Below are 20,068 nucleotides of genomic sequence, written 5' to 3' on the forward strand. Positions count from 1 at the left end.
AACACTTTCTGGTGCCTACATTAAACTATGTTAGATTCAAGCAAAATTCCTCACCACAAGCTTCCAGCAAGATTACTGACTAAACTCTTCAGGTCAGGACCCCTTCCCCCAAAGTCCAAAGGCTGTTTTCCTTTGTCTTCTTAGATGCTATGCCAGAAACAGACAGGGAGAGACAGGGGTCCTTCTTTTTATAGTCTCTTATTCCTCTTTGAAAAGCACTTCCAGCCGGGGACTAGAGGTAGCCATTTGGAACAACTGTTTAAAGAGCTTTAAACTAGGAACTTGGGGGAGACAGTTGGGAAATGCTCATGTAGTCTTCACACCTGATTCTAATATTAACCGGGAAGAAATCAAGAAAGAGAGAATACTACAATCAAGAAAGGAACAGCTGTGGGTAGGAGAATAGACATTAAGAAGAAAGATCGTGCCAATACCAATGACACTAGCAGTCAGGTAGGCAATATTGGCAGAACAATGACTGTATCCAATCGAGTGAGGAATCTGGGTGAAGCCAAACAGCAACAACTAAGATATTTGTACACCAGTGCAAGGAGCCTGGGTAACAAAATGGAGGAACTACAACTACTTGTGCAGGAAGTGATCCCAGATATTATAGGGATAACAGAAATATAGTGGAATAGTAATCATGACTGGGGTACATGTATTGAAGGGTATGTGCTGTTCAGGAAAGACAGAAACAAAGGTGAAGGTGGTGCAATAGTATTGCATATTAATGATGAAGTAAACTGTAAAGAAATTAGAAGTGACGGAATGGGTAAAACAGAGTCTGTTTGGGATAAAATCACATTGGGGAAGAAAGCTACTAGAGGCTCCCCTGGGATAGTGCTTGGGGTATGCTACAGACCCTCCCCCATATCCAATCTGGATATTGATTGAGAGCTCTTTAATGTTATTAATGAAATAAATATTATTGGGAAGTGTGTAATTATGGGAGACTTTAACTTCCCAGATATACACTGGGGGACAAGTGCTACTAATAATAGTAGTGTCCAGATTTTCCTGGATGTGATTTCTTTACCAAATTGTCACCGAACCTACAAGAGGTGATGCCATTTTAGATTAAGTAGTAGTGCGTAGTGAGGGGACAACCTTGGTTCTAGTGATCATAAGTAAATGAGTTTAAACTAAATGGAACGATAAACAAAAGTAGATCTGCAACAAGGGTCCTTGATTTCAAAAGGGCAAACTTAAAAAAATTAAGGGGAAATGGACTGAACGGAAGAACCCAAAGATCTGAATGTGGAGGAGGCTTGGAATTACTATAAGTCAAAGTTGCAGAAACAGTTGGAGCCTGTGTTCCAAACAAGAGTAAAAAATTCATAGGGAATGGTTGGAGACCAAGCTGGATGAGCAAGCATCTCAAAAGAGAAAGCAGAAAGCCTACAGGGAATGGAAGATGAGATGGATCAGCAAGGAAAGCTACCTCTTAGATGTAAGAAAGTATAAGGGAAAAGGGAGAACTTCCAAAATCCAAGAAGAGTTAGACGTTGCAAAGGAAATTAAAGCCCACAGTAAATGGTACTATAGCCATATAAATAGAAAAAGAAAACAAGGAAAGAAGAAGTGGGACTGCTAAACACTGAGGATAGGGTGGAGATTAAAGATAATCTTGGCATGGCCCAACACCTAAATTAATACTTTGCCTGAATTTTTAATAAGGGTAATTCGGAACTTAGAGTTAGGGGGGGTGGCTAATGGAAATGAGCATATGGAAGTGGAAATTACCATATCCAATGTGGAAATCAAACTCAGTTTAATGGGACCAAATCAGGTCCACTGGATAATCTTCATCCAAGAATATTAAAGAAACTGGCAAATGAAATTGCAAGTCCAATACCAATTCATTTTTAATGAATCTGTAAATTCAGGGGTCATACCATATGAATTGCTAATATAGTACCTATTTTTAAGAAAGCAGGGAAAATGGATCCAGGAAACTACAGACCTATTAGTTTGACCTCAATTATATGTAAGGTCTTTGAACTTATTTTTAAAGAGAAAATAGTTAAGGACATAGATTTAAACAGTAATTGGGATAAAATACAACATCATTTTACAAAAGGTAGATTGTGCCAGATCAACCTGATCTCCTTCTTTGAAAAGATAACTGACTTTTTAGACAAAGGAAATGCAAACAATCTAATCTATCTGGATTTCAGTAATGCATTTGATACAGTTCCACATGGTTAATTATTTAGTTAAATTGGAGAAGATGGGGATTAATATGAAAATTGAAAGATGAATAAGGAACTCGTTAAAGGGGAGACAGGTCATGCTGAAAGGTAAACTGTCAGGCTGGAGGGAAGTTACTAGTGGAGTTTCTCAGGGATTGGTCTTGGGACCAATCTTATTTAACATTTTTATTACTGATCTTACACAAAAAGTGAGAGTGTGCTAATAAAATTTGCTGATGACACAAAGTTGGGATGTATAGCCAATATGGAGGAGGACTGGAATATCATACAAGAAGATATGGAGGACCTTGAAAACTGGAGTAATAGAAATGGGATGACATTTTATAGTGCAAAGTGTAAGGTCATGCATTTAGGAACTAACCACAAGAATTTTTGCTATAAACTGGGGACTTATCATTTGGAAGTGACAGACAAGGAGAAAGACCATAGTCATCCTGGTGATCACAGGATGACTATGAGCCACCAGTGTGATGCAGCCATGAAAAAAGCTAATGAAGTCTTAGGATGCATCAGACAAGGTATTTCCAGTAGAGACAGACCGACCATTAGTACCATTATAGAAGGCACTGGTGAGACCTCATATGGAATACTGTGTGAAATTTTGTCTCCCATGTTTAAGAAAGATGAATTCAAACTGGAACAGGTGCAGAGATGGGCTACTAGGATGATCCAAGGAATGGAAAACCTACATTATGAGAGGAGACGCAAAGAGCTTGGCTTGTTTAGCCTAACCAAAAGAAGGCTGTGGGGAGATACAATTGTTCTCTATAAATATCTCAGAAGAATAAATAACAAGGAGGGAGAGGAATTATTTAAATTAAGCGCCAATGTTGACACAAGAACAAATGGCTATAAACTGGCCATCAACAAGTTTAGGCTTGAAATTAGAGGAAGGTTTCTAACCATCAGAGGAGTGAAGTTCTGGAACAGCCCTCCTTGGGAAGCCATGGGGGCAAAAATCCTAATTGGCTTCAAGATTAAGTTTATGGAGGGGATGGTATGATGAGACTGTCTACAATGACATGTAGCCCATCTGTGACTGCTAGTGGCAAATGTTGCCAACAGCTGGTGATGGGACACTAGATGGAGTGGGTTCCGAGTTACTGTAGAGAATTCTTTTCTGGTGTCTGGCTGTTGGGTCTTGCTGAAATGTTCAGGGTCCAACTGATCACCATATTGGGGTCAGGAAGGAATTTTACCGTGGGTCAGATTTGCAGAGACCCTGAGCATTTATTGCCTTCCTCTGCTGCATGGGGCACAGGTCACTTGCAGGTTTAAACTAGTGTAAATGGTGGATTCTCTGTAACTTGAAGAGTTTATGGCTCTACAAGAGGAGTGCATGGGCAAGATTCTGTGGCCGGCAATGTGCAGCAAGTCAGACGAAATGATCACAATGATCCTTCTGGCTTTAAAGTCTATGAGTTGGAAAAAATGTCATGCTGTTTCTTTGATGTAGATCTTTGTCCCTGCCTCCCTGTCTTGCCAGAGAATGGCCACCCATTAGCTTTGTTAATGCCTGGCTGGGGCACCAACTTGCCCCTGAGAAACTGTTTTAGCTATGCTCCCCAGACTTAACTGGGAAACACACTTCAGTCATGATTTCAGCTTATGTTAATAACTTTACATATAATGTTGTTATGTGCACTTTACCATGATATTACTGATTCGCAAGTTATGAGTTTTCAAATGCTATCTCACAAGGCATACCTTGTACAAAGATTATTATAATAGTGTGTAGGGTGTGAACACAGGGATGTATTCCGTCACAACCTGTTCCAGTGCTAAACTATCCTTATAGTTAGAAATTTTTTCCTAATATCTAACCTGAATCTCCGTTAATGCAAACTAAGGTGATTCAGACCTTAGACTCACAATGCAAATATTTTGGTAAACAGACATTTGGCCAAAATTAGTCAGAAGATGTGGGCCTATCTGAGATATCAGAACTGTGGAGGTGGGGCCCTATCCCCGCTCTCCTCTTTTGCATTGAGAGTCCAAGGTCTGAATCACCTTAGTTTGCATTAAAGTAATATCATGGTAAAGTGCACATAACAACATTTTATGTAAAGTTATTAACATAAGCTGAAATCATGACTGAAGTGTGTTTGGGAGCTACAACAGTAACGCATTATGAGGACCCAAGGTTTTGGGGCAGACACAACTCCTCACTGGTCTGGATTACACTCCAGAATGTGGCAATTTCCAAGAGCTCTTTCTCTGATGAGAACTTTCAAAGGATATTATCTCTGAGACTCAGGGACACAGACAATGCTATCTCATGTTGCTGCTCTTTTCTGTGCTAACTAGAATTCCTAGTTAGAAAGAGCGTATGCCTGATATAAAAGGAATTGGGGATCACAAGGGGCAAACAGAGACAAAATCCCTATGAGCAGCTAACCTAGCACTGTCGTATCTTCAGCGATATCTCTCTCTAATTCTATTTGATCTTTTAAAATACATATGGTTAGATGTTTGGATGTTTGAATGGGCTGTCAATCAGAATCAATTTCCCATAATTCTGTACTTGCAATACGGGTTTGAGTCCATCTCTCTAATCTTTTAAAGTAAAATTTTAAGAAACTGCAGGGAGAGTTATTATTCATAAGAAAGAGAATCTTTAAGGTCAATTTGTCTCTCCTATTATTAAGATTTTTGAAGACGTCTCCAGATACAGTAAGATCTATACCAGCCTGCTGGGCTGAAGTACTACTGCAGAAATAGTATACTAGCTGTAATTTTTCACACAAACAGTGACAGGACGAGACCTCATCTCGTACCTATTAGCCAAGCTGGCATCACTGGCATGTGATACTACTGCTAATTAGTGATAACCCCAAATAGGGATAACCCAGATCTGAACAGCTCTGAATTTTGTGGTTTTAGAATCTAGATAAAAATTGTACAGCTGCTGCCTTTCTCTGTAATGGGCCAGATACACATTTTGCAGTTTCTTTCATCTATAGAAAGGGCTCAAACCTCCAGCTCCCACTGTACATGTAGGGATTGAATAGAGATCTGTTTGTGAGACTCAGAACTATCTTTTGTGCTATGGAGGTTTGGTTTTAGGTACTGTCCTTTGTCCGAGACATTAAGATGAGGCCCCATCTTCTCATTTGCAATTGAGAAGTTAGGGATTGGGTACAAGTTAGGGATTTCATGGCACAGTCCAGTAAAATAAGAGGATAGCAAATGTGTCCTGGCTTGTATTTTCTGTCTAATAATAGGGTCTTATATGTGGACTACTTTTCTGTGATCACTGTGCACTTATTATTTGGTTCCTTATTTCGTAAGGTGCTTTGATATACTACACGCATGACAGGCACTAAGAAAAACAAATTCTATTCAATTCTATAGTGTTCTGTTCTATGCCTAGTACCAGGTCGCTTCTGTGAGACATTTCATAAATTCTACAAATGCAGTAATTTTCCTGAAGAGTCTAATGAGAGAGTGGCTTAATACATAGGTGACTGTAACTGAAACACTATCTCCAGGGCATCTCCTGGTGGCATAGGATGGCACTTCAGCCAGGACTCCTACCTTCAGGGTAGTCCACTCATATGCAGAGCCTTTAAAACAACATTCTCTCTCTCGTATTGTCTAACTTTTAAAACATCATCCAGCTCCCAGAATCGCCCTTTTTGGCCACCGCTTAAGGTACATCTATACCGAAAAAAACCAACAACAACCCACAGTAACAAGTCTCAGAGCCTGGGTCAGCTGATTTGGGATCATGCTATGGGACTAAAAATAGCAGGGTAGACATTCCCTCTTGGGCTGGAGCCCATTCTCTGAAATCCAGCAGGGAGGAGAGCTCAGAGCCTGGACTCCAGCCTGAACAGGAACATCTACACTGCTATTTTTAGTCCTGTAGCACAAGCCCAAGTCAGTTGACCCACGCTCTGAGACTCACTGCTGTGGTTTGATTGTTGTTGTGTGGATGTATCATTATGTTCAGCCCTCCTTCTGGGAACAGTGTGCTTCAAATTCTGGCTTCCCTGGCCTACAAACTCTCCCCTCAAGTCCTAGGTGTTATACCCTTCCTTGTATGGGCTGTATTCAGGATCAGTTCTTTCTCTCAGCAAGTTCCTCCTTGACTGATCTTGAGCCTTCTTTCAAGTCACCTGCCCAGCCAGCTAATCAGTCTCTTGATCCTCCCCAGGTGGGTCTAATAACCTTTGTCTATGCTGGCTGGCAGAGAGGAAAGGTTCACCCCACCCCCTAGCCCCAGGCCCTTAAAGGAAATAAAGTCTGGGATAGCCCTATACTTTCTTTCTCCCAAACATAAGCTGCTCCCCAGGACCATCTTCCTCTCTCCCTATGACTGTTTCAATTATTTTTTCTCTCTTTCATCTGCTTTCACAGGACATATGGAATGGGGTAACTGGCCTCTCAAACTACCTCTTCTGACCTTCAAGGCCAGTACACCATTACAGTGCTCAATAGCTTCTTAACACAAGATAAGATGATTACTTTAACTTTATCGTGCGTTAATTTGAAATACAAGACCTTTATATATTGGCATCAGAGAGCTGCCAGATTGTATGCTTACATGGTAATATCCACTGAGGGATGCAGGAACTCTGAAGTTCCTTTACATTATTTCACTGGGTGTTGGGGTTATTTTGGGAAATAAAAGAAAATCTGTGGATAGCCTGAAATGCATGTGGATATCAATGATTTTCAGGGACACACCAAACATCTTCGGCAGTTCTGTGCCAAGAACTTATCTGGCCATGGCTGATCCTGGGGCTCTCCAGTGCTTATTGTATCACGAGGGGAATGCTGTGGAACCTAATCTAGCCACTGTCTGTATTGTATTTCTAGGGTAATCCCCGCTGCATGAAAGGGGGACAGTCCACATACCCCCCAGTTCTGCTTCTGCCCTCCACTCCTCTCTCAGCTCATCTACTTCTCTGCTCCCTTCTCTCATGAGATCTCCAGCCTGTGGGGATGTCTTTAGGGGGTCCAGGAAAAGGTCAGGAGTATACTACTGTGAAGGCAGCTGATTCTCATTTTTCTGTGTGGGGAGAGGAGTGCAAATCAAAAAGGCACAATCTGTCCCTTGCTCCTCAATGCCAGCAGCATGAGTCTGGAATGTCTCTAGATTTATACTGGTTTATGGAGGAGACAATTTGGCCCATGATGGAAAAACCTCTTAGGTCATGTTGTCTATCTTCCTCACCATGTATGATTGTTATCTTTTGAACATTTACTAGAGTTTTGTCATCTTAGCTGTCTCAAGTAATGGGGGTATTCACCCATTCCCTTTGGGAGACTGTTCCACATGCTAAGATGTCTCACTGTCAGGAAACTTTTTCTGATAGCTTTCATTTTTCCTTTTCTTCATTTCATCCCACTACTCTTAGCTATGTCCCCTTGGACTATCCTAAATAATTCCTCTTCCTTCTCCATGCCCTCCAAAATAGAGACAGGCCAGAACTGGAACTTCCAAAACAACCACCTCTGAACTTTGGAAGGTTCCAAATCTGAACCCAAGCCAGGATTTGAATTTTCAGCTTTAATTAATCTCAATTTGAAATATTAGGATACAATTACACCCTGTCACTGTCATCACTTATCCAATCAATAGATAATTAACTTTCTTAATCCTTTATAACTGATCTCTTCCAATGCTCTAATATATGTAATGAGAAAATACAACACACATTATATACTGTGTAATAGACCCACTTGTGACAGGGTGGCCTTTTTTTTTTGAGGAATGATGGTTCTTTTGTCCCTAAAACATAGCACAAACTTCCTGATAACTAGAAAGACATTCATTTGTATTTGTTTTTATTTGGGTAAATTAAAAACTCTCCGTTTAAATTACAAGATTTACAACACACTCCCAGAAGAGTTCCAGAATTTTCCAAATGTCTGAATTCCATGAGATTCGCTCATCCCTTATTACAACTGTGTTTTCAAAATGTATATCTTTGAGTGGCAAAGGTAACATCTGATAACCCCATTTATAAACGTAAAGAAGAGCCTGAGAAATTGTAACATAATCTGTCTGGATTTTGCCTGCTAAACAATGAAATTAGTTTAATGGGATGGTGGAGTTCTTCATCAGAACCTAGCTAGCATCAGCCTTGAACTGAAATTAAAGCTTATATCAAGCATCAGGCATCTCACTGGAGAGTGAGTGCCCCAATTTTCATCAGCACTCTAGTGACAGAGAACAGCTCTAGAATAATCACGTTATTTAATGCTTCCCCTTTATGGGAAAATTAAGCCTTTTAAAATGTTATGCTTAATCTGCGGGGCTATTGTACAGTATTTGAAATTTCCCAGTCCAAGCTTTTAACTGTTAATTACATAGTAGCAAGCCCAGGATGCTTCATGTTGAGCTACTGTATTGATAAATATATAGTAATGATCACAGAGTATTTGAACCTTTTATTTCTGGCAGCCCTAATAAAGCAATTTGCTGACACTTTGACAGAATCTGTGAGTATTAATGGAGGCCACCAGACTACAGTCTGTAGAGCCTAGTGCTTGGAACACCTGCAGCACTTGCCTACAAGCTGGTAGTATACAAAGCATGCTACCAGGCATCCACAACGTTCACACAATCCTCACAACAACACTATAGTACAGAGGTCGGTTACAGTATTGTCACAGTTACCAAGCTAGCAGCATCTCTGCCCCCATTATGATCTCTATGGTCTTGTCTTCTCTGCTATAAAAGATAGGGATTTTTACCTTGAGTAACTAATATGTGTGAGCTATCCTGAGGCAAAAACAGAGAGAAGACAGGGCACTTTAGTTTTATCATGAGATAAATTTCCCAAGGTCAGCCCTATACTCCTGCCTGGGGTTGATCTTGCCTAGTTTTCTTTGTGGAAAACCAAAATGCATTTTCTTCACTGTGTTTTTATCTTGTGATAACTCATGTCCATTAGTTACCCAGGGGTAAAAACTGCACCTTTTGTAGCACTGAAGACAAGACTTCTGAGTGCACCTACCTCATTCAGTTCTTGGGTCTCCTGTCCCTGCCTATCTTGTGGGGGAATCTCATGATTTTTCCACTCACACCAGCACCCGGGCACACTAGTCTGCCTGTACAAATAACTTATCCTGCAGGTCTGTTTGGGTTTTAGGCACTTGTGTTTCCTTCCTTTGAGAACCCGTGACCAGTCAGACTGACCAGCAGCTGTCTTGAAGCAGAATATTTTGATTTAGCAGTTGGAACAAAGCATTAGAGAAAAAGGATTTTTAAGCAACAAACAGCCTATGTGCATATTCAGTCATATCTGATCTTATGCTTCCCAACAAGCTAAGTTAGATGAACTTTCCTGTTAAGTGACAGGAACAGAACAGAACCAACTCACATTTTCTTAGAGCTAGTCTAGCTAGCTATACAGGCAAACCCTTCACTTCTTTGCTGTTATAACTGATTCTACATCAGGGATTTTGCCAGTATAAAATTTCATTAAAATAACACCCTAAATGACATTACTATGCCAGCAAAAGTTTTCACTTTCAACAAAGTAAGACCACTTTACTTCTGAATGAGAGCATCTATAACTCACACACCTTCTCAGTTTGGTGTTTGGTCCCATCTAGTGGCACTGAGACCACTTTGAGAGAGATATTAATGAGTCTGCGCTAGAGCCTTAGCTAAGAGGCATATGGCATCTAGCTCATGCAATAGAGGCTCATGCACTAAGCTCCTCAGGTTTAATCCTGCCTGCTGATGACCGGGGTCTGTTGGTGTTACTCATCCACACAGGGATTTAGCATGTTTTAACTCATGGGCATTGACTTCACACCTTTAGTTGATTCACCTTAACTTTCTTGAGTGTCCCCCTGTACACATGCCCTCAGTCTGGAGTGAAACTGTGTTCTTAAATCAATCATCCTTTCTCTGCTTCCTGGGTTTCTTACCTAGTGTCCCTGGGCCCTGATCCATTCTGTTCAAACTGGTTTGGGTGCTGCAGAGGAGGTCAGGCTAAAGCCTGCTCTGACCTTGTCTCTTAACAATCTTTAAGTGGAAGCTGTTAGAAGACTCTTAGAAAGGGTCTCGTCCTTCTTGACCCAAGCTCTGCTTCTCTTACACATTTCCATGTATGGAACAGAAACACCATGCTAGTGAAAGATCTTTATTCAGGATTAATAAATATTAAATAGCACCATCACATTTGTGACAAGTATTATCGGCTCTTCTCTAACTTACTTTTCTATACATGCTGTGAAGAGTTGGCTTCAGGCCGGTGCACAAATATGTTTTTAATAATAGCTATCACTACATTTTGTGAGGTGAGCATTATTAATGCATTGGTCTGAACTTTACTGACTTCACTTTGCAAAGGAAAACACTGAAAATCTTTCCTGGATCATATTATGAGTCAGATGGCAAAGAAGTTTTCATCCCTTCTTTCCTTTCTTCTGGATTCTTTTTTGTTTGTTTGTCTCTTTTGGTCTTTGACAGACATTGACAAATTCCAGCAGTCAGCCAGAAGCATCAGGCAGGAGCATCAATGGATCCTCCAAAAACATTGGTTCTCTGGCAGCAGTTTAAAGTGTGGTTCTGCTCTGAGGAGTGAGTCTAAAAATGGCATCACGGGATTCCATGCTTAGCTTCTCTCAGTGATTTCCATATCAAATGCGTTCAGTTTACAATGAAAAAGATGTTTTTTTCTGTCTGCCAGAAATGCAATCGCAACCTGGGCTCAGAGTCAAGCTGGATTCTTTCCTTCTTACACATCATCACCAGTAACAGAGCTTCTGCTGGCTAAGTTAGGCACTCAGTTACACCTGTGCAACCCTATTGTCTTCACATCAGGCCTTCAGCGATGCCTGTACCAGCATTGTCAGTAGTTTTGCACGGGTGACTAGAACTTATTGAACAGTTCTGTTAATGCATGACAATCACTAAAAAAACAGTATACACAGTTTATGTATAGTTGAATAGTGCAAGTCTATATAGTTGAATAGTGCCATTTTTACAGTCTTTTTTTAAAACAGAACTGTACTTTAAAGGAGAATACATCCACTCAACATACTACACATTCTTAACTAACTTTCATTTTTCTCATATTTTGTGTGTGTAGCTCTTGCTCAGTTCCTTATATGTAATCTCATTCTTCCTTGTTTTCTAGTTCTTTCTATTTTCACTAACTGAAGCCTCTTTTTTGTATTTGCGTATAATCTTGTCACTGTATACACTACCTATTATTTGATGTGTTCACTCCTCCCCACTCATTTCCTTTAGATTTAATCACCTCTTTGTAGCTTGAGCTTTTCTGCACTTTATTTATTGCACTAGCAAAATACACAACTCCATGAGCAATGTGCAAAAAAGACATGCAGTACCCATTGACAATTGTGTGGATTCTGTTGTGTCCGTTGGGAAGATACTATTTCTTACAAAGCAAAACTGAAAGATAGCCCAAGACCCAGAAATAGTAAAAGTGACACTGGACTCCCAACTGGGATATAGATTTACAATTTTTGGAGAAGCTGAGGACATATCTCTTCAGTGGCAGCCAAACCAATGTAATGACAAAGAATTATAGGTCGTACAAAATATACTCCCAACCTATGCTTGCAGTTTGGGTCCAGGTACCCACAGAGGGGTATTAAAAATCTCTTAAAAATAAAGTAAACCCAATTTCTGAAGAAAGATCCCAGTAAACCTTGTCTGGCCACCGACTTCCACAATTCAGCAGGGGCAGATGGGCTACTATAATCTGATTGGCCCTTTGCCAAATTGCCTAAGTCTTGAGATAGGTACATAAGCAAATTCCAGCTTTAATTCTGCCCCTCAAAGGAACAAGACAATTACATTAGAAACAGAAAGGACAAACATAATATGTTATGTAAGCAAAGGGATCAAGGCATTTCAACAGATCATATCTGCTTTGAATTCCAGAGATTTAATTTTGCTTGATTCAAATAATCATTTCAAGTCCTTCCATGGTGACTTCCAAATTGGCTACCATCTCATCTGGTTCTTTGGAGATTGCTCCAAACTGCTCAAGATTTCCTTTTTAGTGAGCTCAGTTCCTGAGTGTAGTTTAGTAGGGCTTTCTTTTAAATAGTGATTTCAGAAAATGTCTGTTTGATGGTATTGCTCTGGGGGACAATGCAGTGATGCAGAAACTTGGCTGGTGGGACAGTATTTGTCAGAGAGGCAGTTTTAAACCAGAAAGCTTGTTGTTCATTGGCCCCAGATCTTTTTATAAAAATAAAACAAAGCACACTGATTATTGAAAAAACATACATGCAGTGATTTGGGCTCCAGTTCTGCAATGGGTTCCCCAGAGGTGCAGGGGTCTGCACAGAGCTCATTGCTGGATCAAGGCCAGAGTTGTCTTCCTTATCTCCCTCCTTTACATGCATATATTACACACATGTGTAATCACATACTTTTCCTGTATGTCATAAACCATTAAAACAAAAACCTTTACATTTAACTATACAAACTTTTTTCAAAAGCCATTCCAAAAACTGTCTCTATATGGCACATGTGGATGTAAGTGAGCTCTTCCCATCCTAATGCAGCATTGCTTCTAGATTAATCAGTGCACTTCAAAATGGGGAAAAAGTAAAGGAAGGCTGAACAGGGACACACACACAAACACACACACAATCCCCCACATTAATTAAACATGAAATGTGTGGAGTGCTATACATTTTTTTATTGTCAATGCTACTTGTCTGGAAAAGAATTGCATAACTCATTCACGTCTCCAGCACTCATGAGTAAAGTAGTAGTCCCAAATGTGTGGTGATGAAAACTTGATAGCACCTTGCAAAGTGTGGTGTGCTATAAAGTTTTTTTTGCGATGCATTTGGGATGATCACATTACATCATCACATATTCCCTCTAGAAAGATGTGGCTTGCTATCACTCTCAACTAACTAATCTTCTCCTTTACGGACAGTTCCTGAGCTAGTCCTCAGCTGAGTTCCGCAGTCGACGGGGAGCGCGTTTGGGGATCAATTTATCCGTGTCTAGACGAGACGCGATAAATTGATCCCCGATAGATTGATCCCTACCCGCCGAACCGGTGGGTAGTGAAAACCTGCCCTCAGGGCTTGGCTACACTGGAGAGTTGCAGCGCTGGTGGAGGCTTTACAGTGCTGCAACTCACTCACCGTCCACACTTGCAAGGCACATACAGTGCTGTATCTCCCTGGCTACAGCGCTGGCTGTACTCCACGTCTGCCTGGGGAATAACGACTGCAGCGCTGGTGCTGTAGCGCGGGAGTGCCAGTGTAAACAGTGATTAATCTTACTATGCTGTAACTGACCTCCGGAATTTTCCCGTAATGCTTTTAACTAAATAACTCTCTTTGTTTTGTTATGATGCCTCTCTTTGTTTTGTTGTGAACTCGGGGCTCCCTGAGCTGCTTATCTAAAAAACAAACACAGCTACTGTTTGCTGTGAATGAGGCAGGCAGGGGGATGAATGTCCACAGCCTAGTGTTTGCTTGATGAGAGAAACAGCACGGCGGAGGGGGGAGGGGGGGAGGGAAGGGAGTCTGTCGGAGCAGCTGCTTATCTGGTCTGCAGGCTATTTGCATTTAAGAGTGAATGAGGGGTCAGGGAAGTGGTAAGAATTTGCAAGGCAGGGAGCATGAACAAGGAGGTGAGAGGAGCCCAGGGTTGCACTGATATCGCCTTGGGCAAACTTAAAAGAAAGGAAGGGATCGGAACTTGCAAGAGAGGGAGCTGACACAGTGTCAGCTCCAAAAATCCACTCTCTCTCTCTCCCCCACGCTCCCTGTCACACTCCACCCCACCCCCCTCTTTTGAAAAGCACGTTGCAGCCACTTGAACGCTGGGATAGCTGCCCATAATGCACCACTCCCAACACCACTGCAAATGCGGCCACACTGCAGCGCTTTCCCTACACAGCTGTACGAAGACAGCTGTAACTCCCAGCGCTGCACTCCTGCAAGTGTAGCCAAACCCTCAGAGTTATGACTTCATATTAGGAAACAACCATCATGGTGCAGAAGAAAAGAAAAAAGGGAATAGTATATTAATTGTCATCCATTTCTGGTTTAAAGTAGAACACATCTGAGGCCTGGGTTCCCCTGATTTTGTACAATATATTTTCAGCAGCTGGAAGAGTGGGATAACTTTAACTTAATGACATTCTGCAGTACTACCTTAGATACGAAAGAGGTTTTCCAGCATGGTCCATTCATCAGGATGAAGAACAATGTATTTATATATGACTGTGATACAGAGGCCCATTGAAGGTTCACTTCTTCGTGTCAGCAACTCTTAACAGGCAGTGTTGTTGTAGGTGTATTGGTCCCAGGATATTTGAGAGACAAGGTGGGTGAGGTAATATCTTTTATTGAATCCACTTCTGTTGGTATGAGAGACAAGGTTTTGAGCTTACACAGAGCTCTTCTTCATGTCTGGGAAACTTCCTAAGGCTATGTCTACACTAGCACTTTTGTCAGTAAAACTTTTGTTGGTTGGGGGTGTGAAAAACAGCCCCCACCCCATTGATGTTTCACTGACAAAAGTGCCAGTATGGACAGTACTATGTTGGCAGAAGATATTCTGCCACCGACATAACTACAGCTGCTCATTGGGGGTGGTTTAATTATGCTGACAGGAGAATTCTCTCCTGTTGGCATAGAGCAGCTACATGAGCCTTATAGCAGCACAGTTGCATGTGTAGGACTCATGGATCTTGAAAAGTGTGTTGTGGGGGTTGTTGATCATTGTAGCAGTGGAGAAATGTCTGCAGGTTTTGCATCTGTTGTTCTGGCGGGGTCTGGTGCCACTTTGAGTTGGTGTGTCATAGGCAAACTGGTAACATACTGGTCTTGAAAATCATTGTGTGATGTATGTGCGAGGTATGTATAAAGAGTTATAAATATGTGCTAGAATTATGTTCTTAAAATGTGTTTGGCAATCACTGCATAAGCCCAGTCTTCCCCATACAAAGGAATGTGTATTTGCTTGTCTGACCAGTCTGGTTGTTAGGAAGAGACAGTGAAGCACATTTACATGCAAAGTAAACAAAACAGTCAGGAGGGCAAGTGGGGAAAGACAAATACTTAACTATCTTCATGGGGATGTAGACTACACCCCCAGGAAGCCTTCCTTCCTCTTGAAGCAGGGTCAATGAACTTTGGGAACACAGCCTGGCATCTACACCTCAAAAGAAGAGAGAAGGCTTGTCTGGGCTTAATTTTCAAAGAATAAATTTCAAAGTTTTATTGGGCTATAAAGATGGGGGGTCTGACCCTCAAATGATAAGCAGTTGAATCAACTGAGTATATACGATATTACTGTATTATAAAAATGTATGGAGTAATGTCTTTTATGAAAGCCTGGGACACACTGATGATTAATATCATTGTGAAATGTATGCATTAACACTACTTGAGGAATTATGAATATTCACTGATATTGCACTTTTCATTCTGTGACCAAACATAGGGAGAAACTGGTTGATTCACTACCAACCCCCCACTTTAAAAAAATCCAACGTTCTAGCTCTGACTTTCACTACCTTGTCCAGAGCCTTCAGACTAACTATATTTTATGGCCCTCCCACTCCTCCTCCTTTTGGCTTCAGCTTGCCAAACCCTCCCTTCACTTTCTTTTCCTCCTCTCATTCCCCTCTGATTGATTTTTTCTTTATTTGTTTTAAACCATTAGTCTCCTCTGATCAGCAGGAATCAAGGGGTTACCAATGCCATCCATACATGAAGGAGGGGAGGGAGAGCTCAGTGGTTTGAGCATTGGCCTGCTAAACCCAGGGGTGTGAGCTCAATCCTCAAGGGGCCCTTTTAGGGACCTGGGGTTAAAAAAAAAAGTCAGGATTGGTCCTGTTTTGAGCAGGGGGTTGGACTAGATGATCTCCTGAGGTCCCTTCCAACCCTGATATTCTATGATTCCATGACAAGAAAAAAATACACAAAGGAATGTTAAATTGATATTTTCAGTTTTCCTTTTATCACATGGGGGCTAGCAATACTGCATATCTGCCGCCATATGTTGTTGAGAGATATTATAAATGAGCAGCACTACTAGGCCATTTTTCATGATTTGAAGATGGTGTCTCTTAGTAGCAAACCGTTACCAATGTTTTCTGTCTCTCTGGACTCAGCAGATACAGAACATTAGAGATGTATTTCCCTATGGTAAAATAATTGCTCCAGTCTTTGAGTGCAGTGGGCAGAACAGAGAAGCCTTTCTCTAATGTGCACTTTGTAGCTGGTCAGGCCTGCGTTAAGGCAATCTGCAGCCCTAAGTAGAGGATGACTTGGGGCCCCTGCAGTCCTGTCCCCATGCCTTGGCCCTGTTTCCCTCCCCCCCACCCAGAAAAGGGCAGGAGCATGGGGCCCCTTTATCCACCTGTGACTTTACACCCCATAATACTTTATGGAAGTATGCTTATGAATGTATATATGACATAACTGGAATGTATTTTATGCTAGATATGCTATGTAACAAATCTCTGCAAAGGTTATGCTCTACTGAATATATTCATCCTATTTGTATGTATGTATCGTTTTTGTATTCAAAGTTATGAATATTGGCTGTGTATTTGTTTGATTTTAAGTAGCCTCAGTAAGGCATTTGGTCAGCTTCTTAAGAAAGGAATTTGCAAGTTAAATGCCCAATCAAGAAACACTTAACAAACAATGGAACCTTGAAGACTCCAATCTACATAAGAAGTCTACCCGAGGACAGTCAAGGTAGCATGTGAACAATGGCTGCCACCTGTAAAGTCCTGAGTCATGCATGGACACATGACTTGCCCATGTGACTCCCAAAACTCCATCTTGTAGCTAGGTTTCTGCACAGGAGAGAGGAAGATGTGTCCACCCACAAGAGAAAGTCTATTTAAGCCCCTGTGAGACCCCTCTATTTTGTCTTCAGCTGGTTCAAGAGAGAGCCTCTCCACCCCCAAAGGATGTCTGAAAGAAACTAGAACAAAGGACAGTAAGCACAAGGTTGTGAGTGATTGCTGGACCCAGACTAGAAGAAAGCTAGTCTGTAAAAGAAGCTTATTGGAACATCTCTGAGGGTGAGATTTCATCTGTAATCACTTTCTTACTGTATGAGGTTTAGACTTGCGTGTTTTATTTTATTTTGCTTGGGAATTCACTTTGTTCTGTCTGTTCTTACTTGGAACCACTTAAATCTTACTTTTTGTATTTAATAAAATCACTTTTTACTTATTAATTAACCCAGAGTATGTATTAATAGTGGGGGGTGGGGAAGAACAGCTGTGCATATCTCTCTATTGGTGTTATAGAGGGCGAACAATTTATCAATTTACCATGTATAAGCTTCATACAGGGTAAAATGGATTTATTTGGGGTTTGGACCCCGTTGGGAGCTGGGCATCCAAGTGCTGGATACAAGAACACTTCTTTAGCTGTTTTCAGTTAAGTCTGCAGCTTTTAGGGGACGTAATTCAGACCTGGGTCTGTGTTTGTAGCCAGCAAGCATGTCTGGCTCAACCCAGGCAGGGCACTGAAGTCCCAAGCTGCCAGTGAAAATGGGTTCAGAAGTAGTCTTGGCACATCAGGTAGTAATTCCCAAGGGAGTTTCTGTGATTCAATCTGTTACACCTCCTACCCACAGACCATTGTTCAGGTGATTTGCAGACATCTCTAAATTGTTTATACTGGGCACACATTTTAAAAGCTCTTCTTCACAACCATGAGGGCCAGAAACATTTTCCCCTGTATGAAAGCTGGGAGTCTGATACAGTCACATGACTCCAGAAGCTGGGGCCATAGGTGCAGCCCCAGCTAGAATAGCACCTTCTTTTCTGTGTCTCCCTTGACTCTGCATTAAGTATTAGGGAACAGATATGTGGGGTATTTTTCTGGCTTAACCTTGCAGTGTCTCTTTGCCTCAGTGGTAGTTTATTCCATTGGCTAGTGCAGTTTGAATTAAAAAACAAAAACATCCTTGGAAGTAATAAGGCAATTGCAAACTTTCAGCCACTTGCTCTCATGTGGTATCCTTCCCCCGCTCCTTTGTCTGTGTTTTATCTCTTTGGCTGCAAGATCTTCAAGACAGCAATCCTGTTTTCTAGGTCTGTAAAGTGCTATGCACACCAGTGGTTTTGTATAAATAACAGGGACTATAGCGATCTGTTTAATCCATTTCACTTTCTTGGTTCTCCTGCACTAGATAAAAAATGTTGCTTGGATTTTCAACACTGTGGGTGAATCTTTAAATCCACAAAAAACATTGTTTTCACTGCAGAGAGGTAAAGCCAACAGCAACTTTTCCAACTGTCTTGAACTTTAGAGGGTTTGAATGTGTGAGTATCCAAATTTCCTTCGATTTTACCCATGTCTAGTTCTCACAGACACTTTTATTAAAATATCATGTATATATTGCTATCGCTGTTAGGTTTTGCAAACCATTCACTTTATATGTATTTTAATGGAGCATGAACTACTTGGCAGTGTGCCTTTCAATTTCAAAATAAACAAAATTATCATGTAAAGATCAAGGCTATAGGTAGATTGTGTTATATGATATAAAGGTTGCAATGGGGTGCCACTAAGGGTTAAGGGTAGGAGACTCCCTATTAAAAGGGTGGATAGATAACTAGCCAGAGGGTCGATAAAGGGGTATTGTGAAATTAATGGCCCAGGTTTAACTGGCCAGCCATGTAGCCCAAGCTAAGGAATGTGGAGCTTTATGGGTTTTTTTTTAGAGATTCCAAATGCAGGGGCTAGGTATTGGTTCCATGCTATGTTGGTTGGCAGAAGCAATTGCAGAGTGATCCTGAAAGGAAACAGAGGCAGACACAGGTGTTTATTGGTGCAGGGCTGCATTGTCTGACTCTGTATTTCTGCAAAAACCCATGTGCTGTGTGTTCATACTATTGTTCATAGAAACAGGACTTTGTGTATATTTTGTAAATCAGATTATTCCAAGAATTTACCCTGACTCTGTGACACTGATTTCTCAACCAAATGGATGCCAAGCCCCCAAATTTTGGCCACTGCTGCTCAGTCAAAGGGGCAACATGGTAAAAAATTTGTTTCAAGGGTAATTGGGAAATATAGACTCTGCAGGTCAGCTATTAGGATGTCTGAAATTCTTATACCAAAGATCAAGGATTAAGATGCAAAACTATACTGTAATGTAGATGGTGTGGTAAGAGACTGCAAACACTGAATCCCTTTCAATTTTGAGGAGATTCATACTTGACTCTTAGAAGCTGAACACATCATTAAAGGTTTGTTTCTGGGATTGATCCAAAACCACATTTTCTGTTTCTGGTTTAGGCTGCCATCTCACAAAAACAGCTGACCTCATAAGATTCCAGTCTAAGATAGTAAAGATGTTGTGAGACCATGTGCTCATGTTTGCTATCTGTTATTTTGGACAAAATTTCACTGGTGCATCCTGGGAGAATTTGGTGCCATGTCAGAGGTAGGTTGCTGGGTATTGGACTTCTCCATAAGAATATGTTCATAAGCCATTTTATGGGCCCTACATAGGTTCAAACAAGCACCTGAATTTCTGGTTGCTTATCTGAGTGACAAATGTTTAGAGGTTCTCACGTTACTAAATTTTATTTAACTGTGCAGTGCAAAGAGACAAGGCAGATGAGAGAATATCTTTTATTGTGCAGTATAATTGCAGATTTGCTTTTATGCTCTTGAATTTTTTTTAATGGTGAGTTTTTATTTGTTTGCTAATTTTACTTTCATGTGGTTCTAGTAGCAGAACAAGAATTAATTTAAAAGGAAAAGAGATTCATACTTTAGTTTGAGAAACTCAACTCAGTAGGGGAAAATATGGCTTTTAAAAAAACCTTTGTATTCCTACAGGCTTTAATTATGTCAATCAGTGTTTGTGATGGCCGATTATATGTAGGTAG

The sequence above is a fragment of the Mauremys mutica genome, chromosome 3 (assembly GCF_020497125.1).
Source record: "Mauremys mutica isolate MM-2020 ecotype Southern chromosome 3, ASM2049712v1, whole genome shotgun sequence".
Taxonomy (NCBI): Eukaryota; Metazoa; Chordata; order Testudines; family Geoemydidae; genus Mauremys; species Mauremys mutica.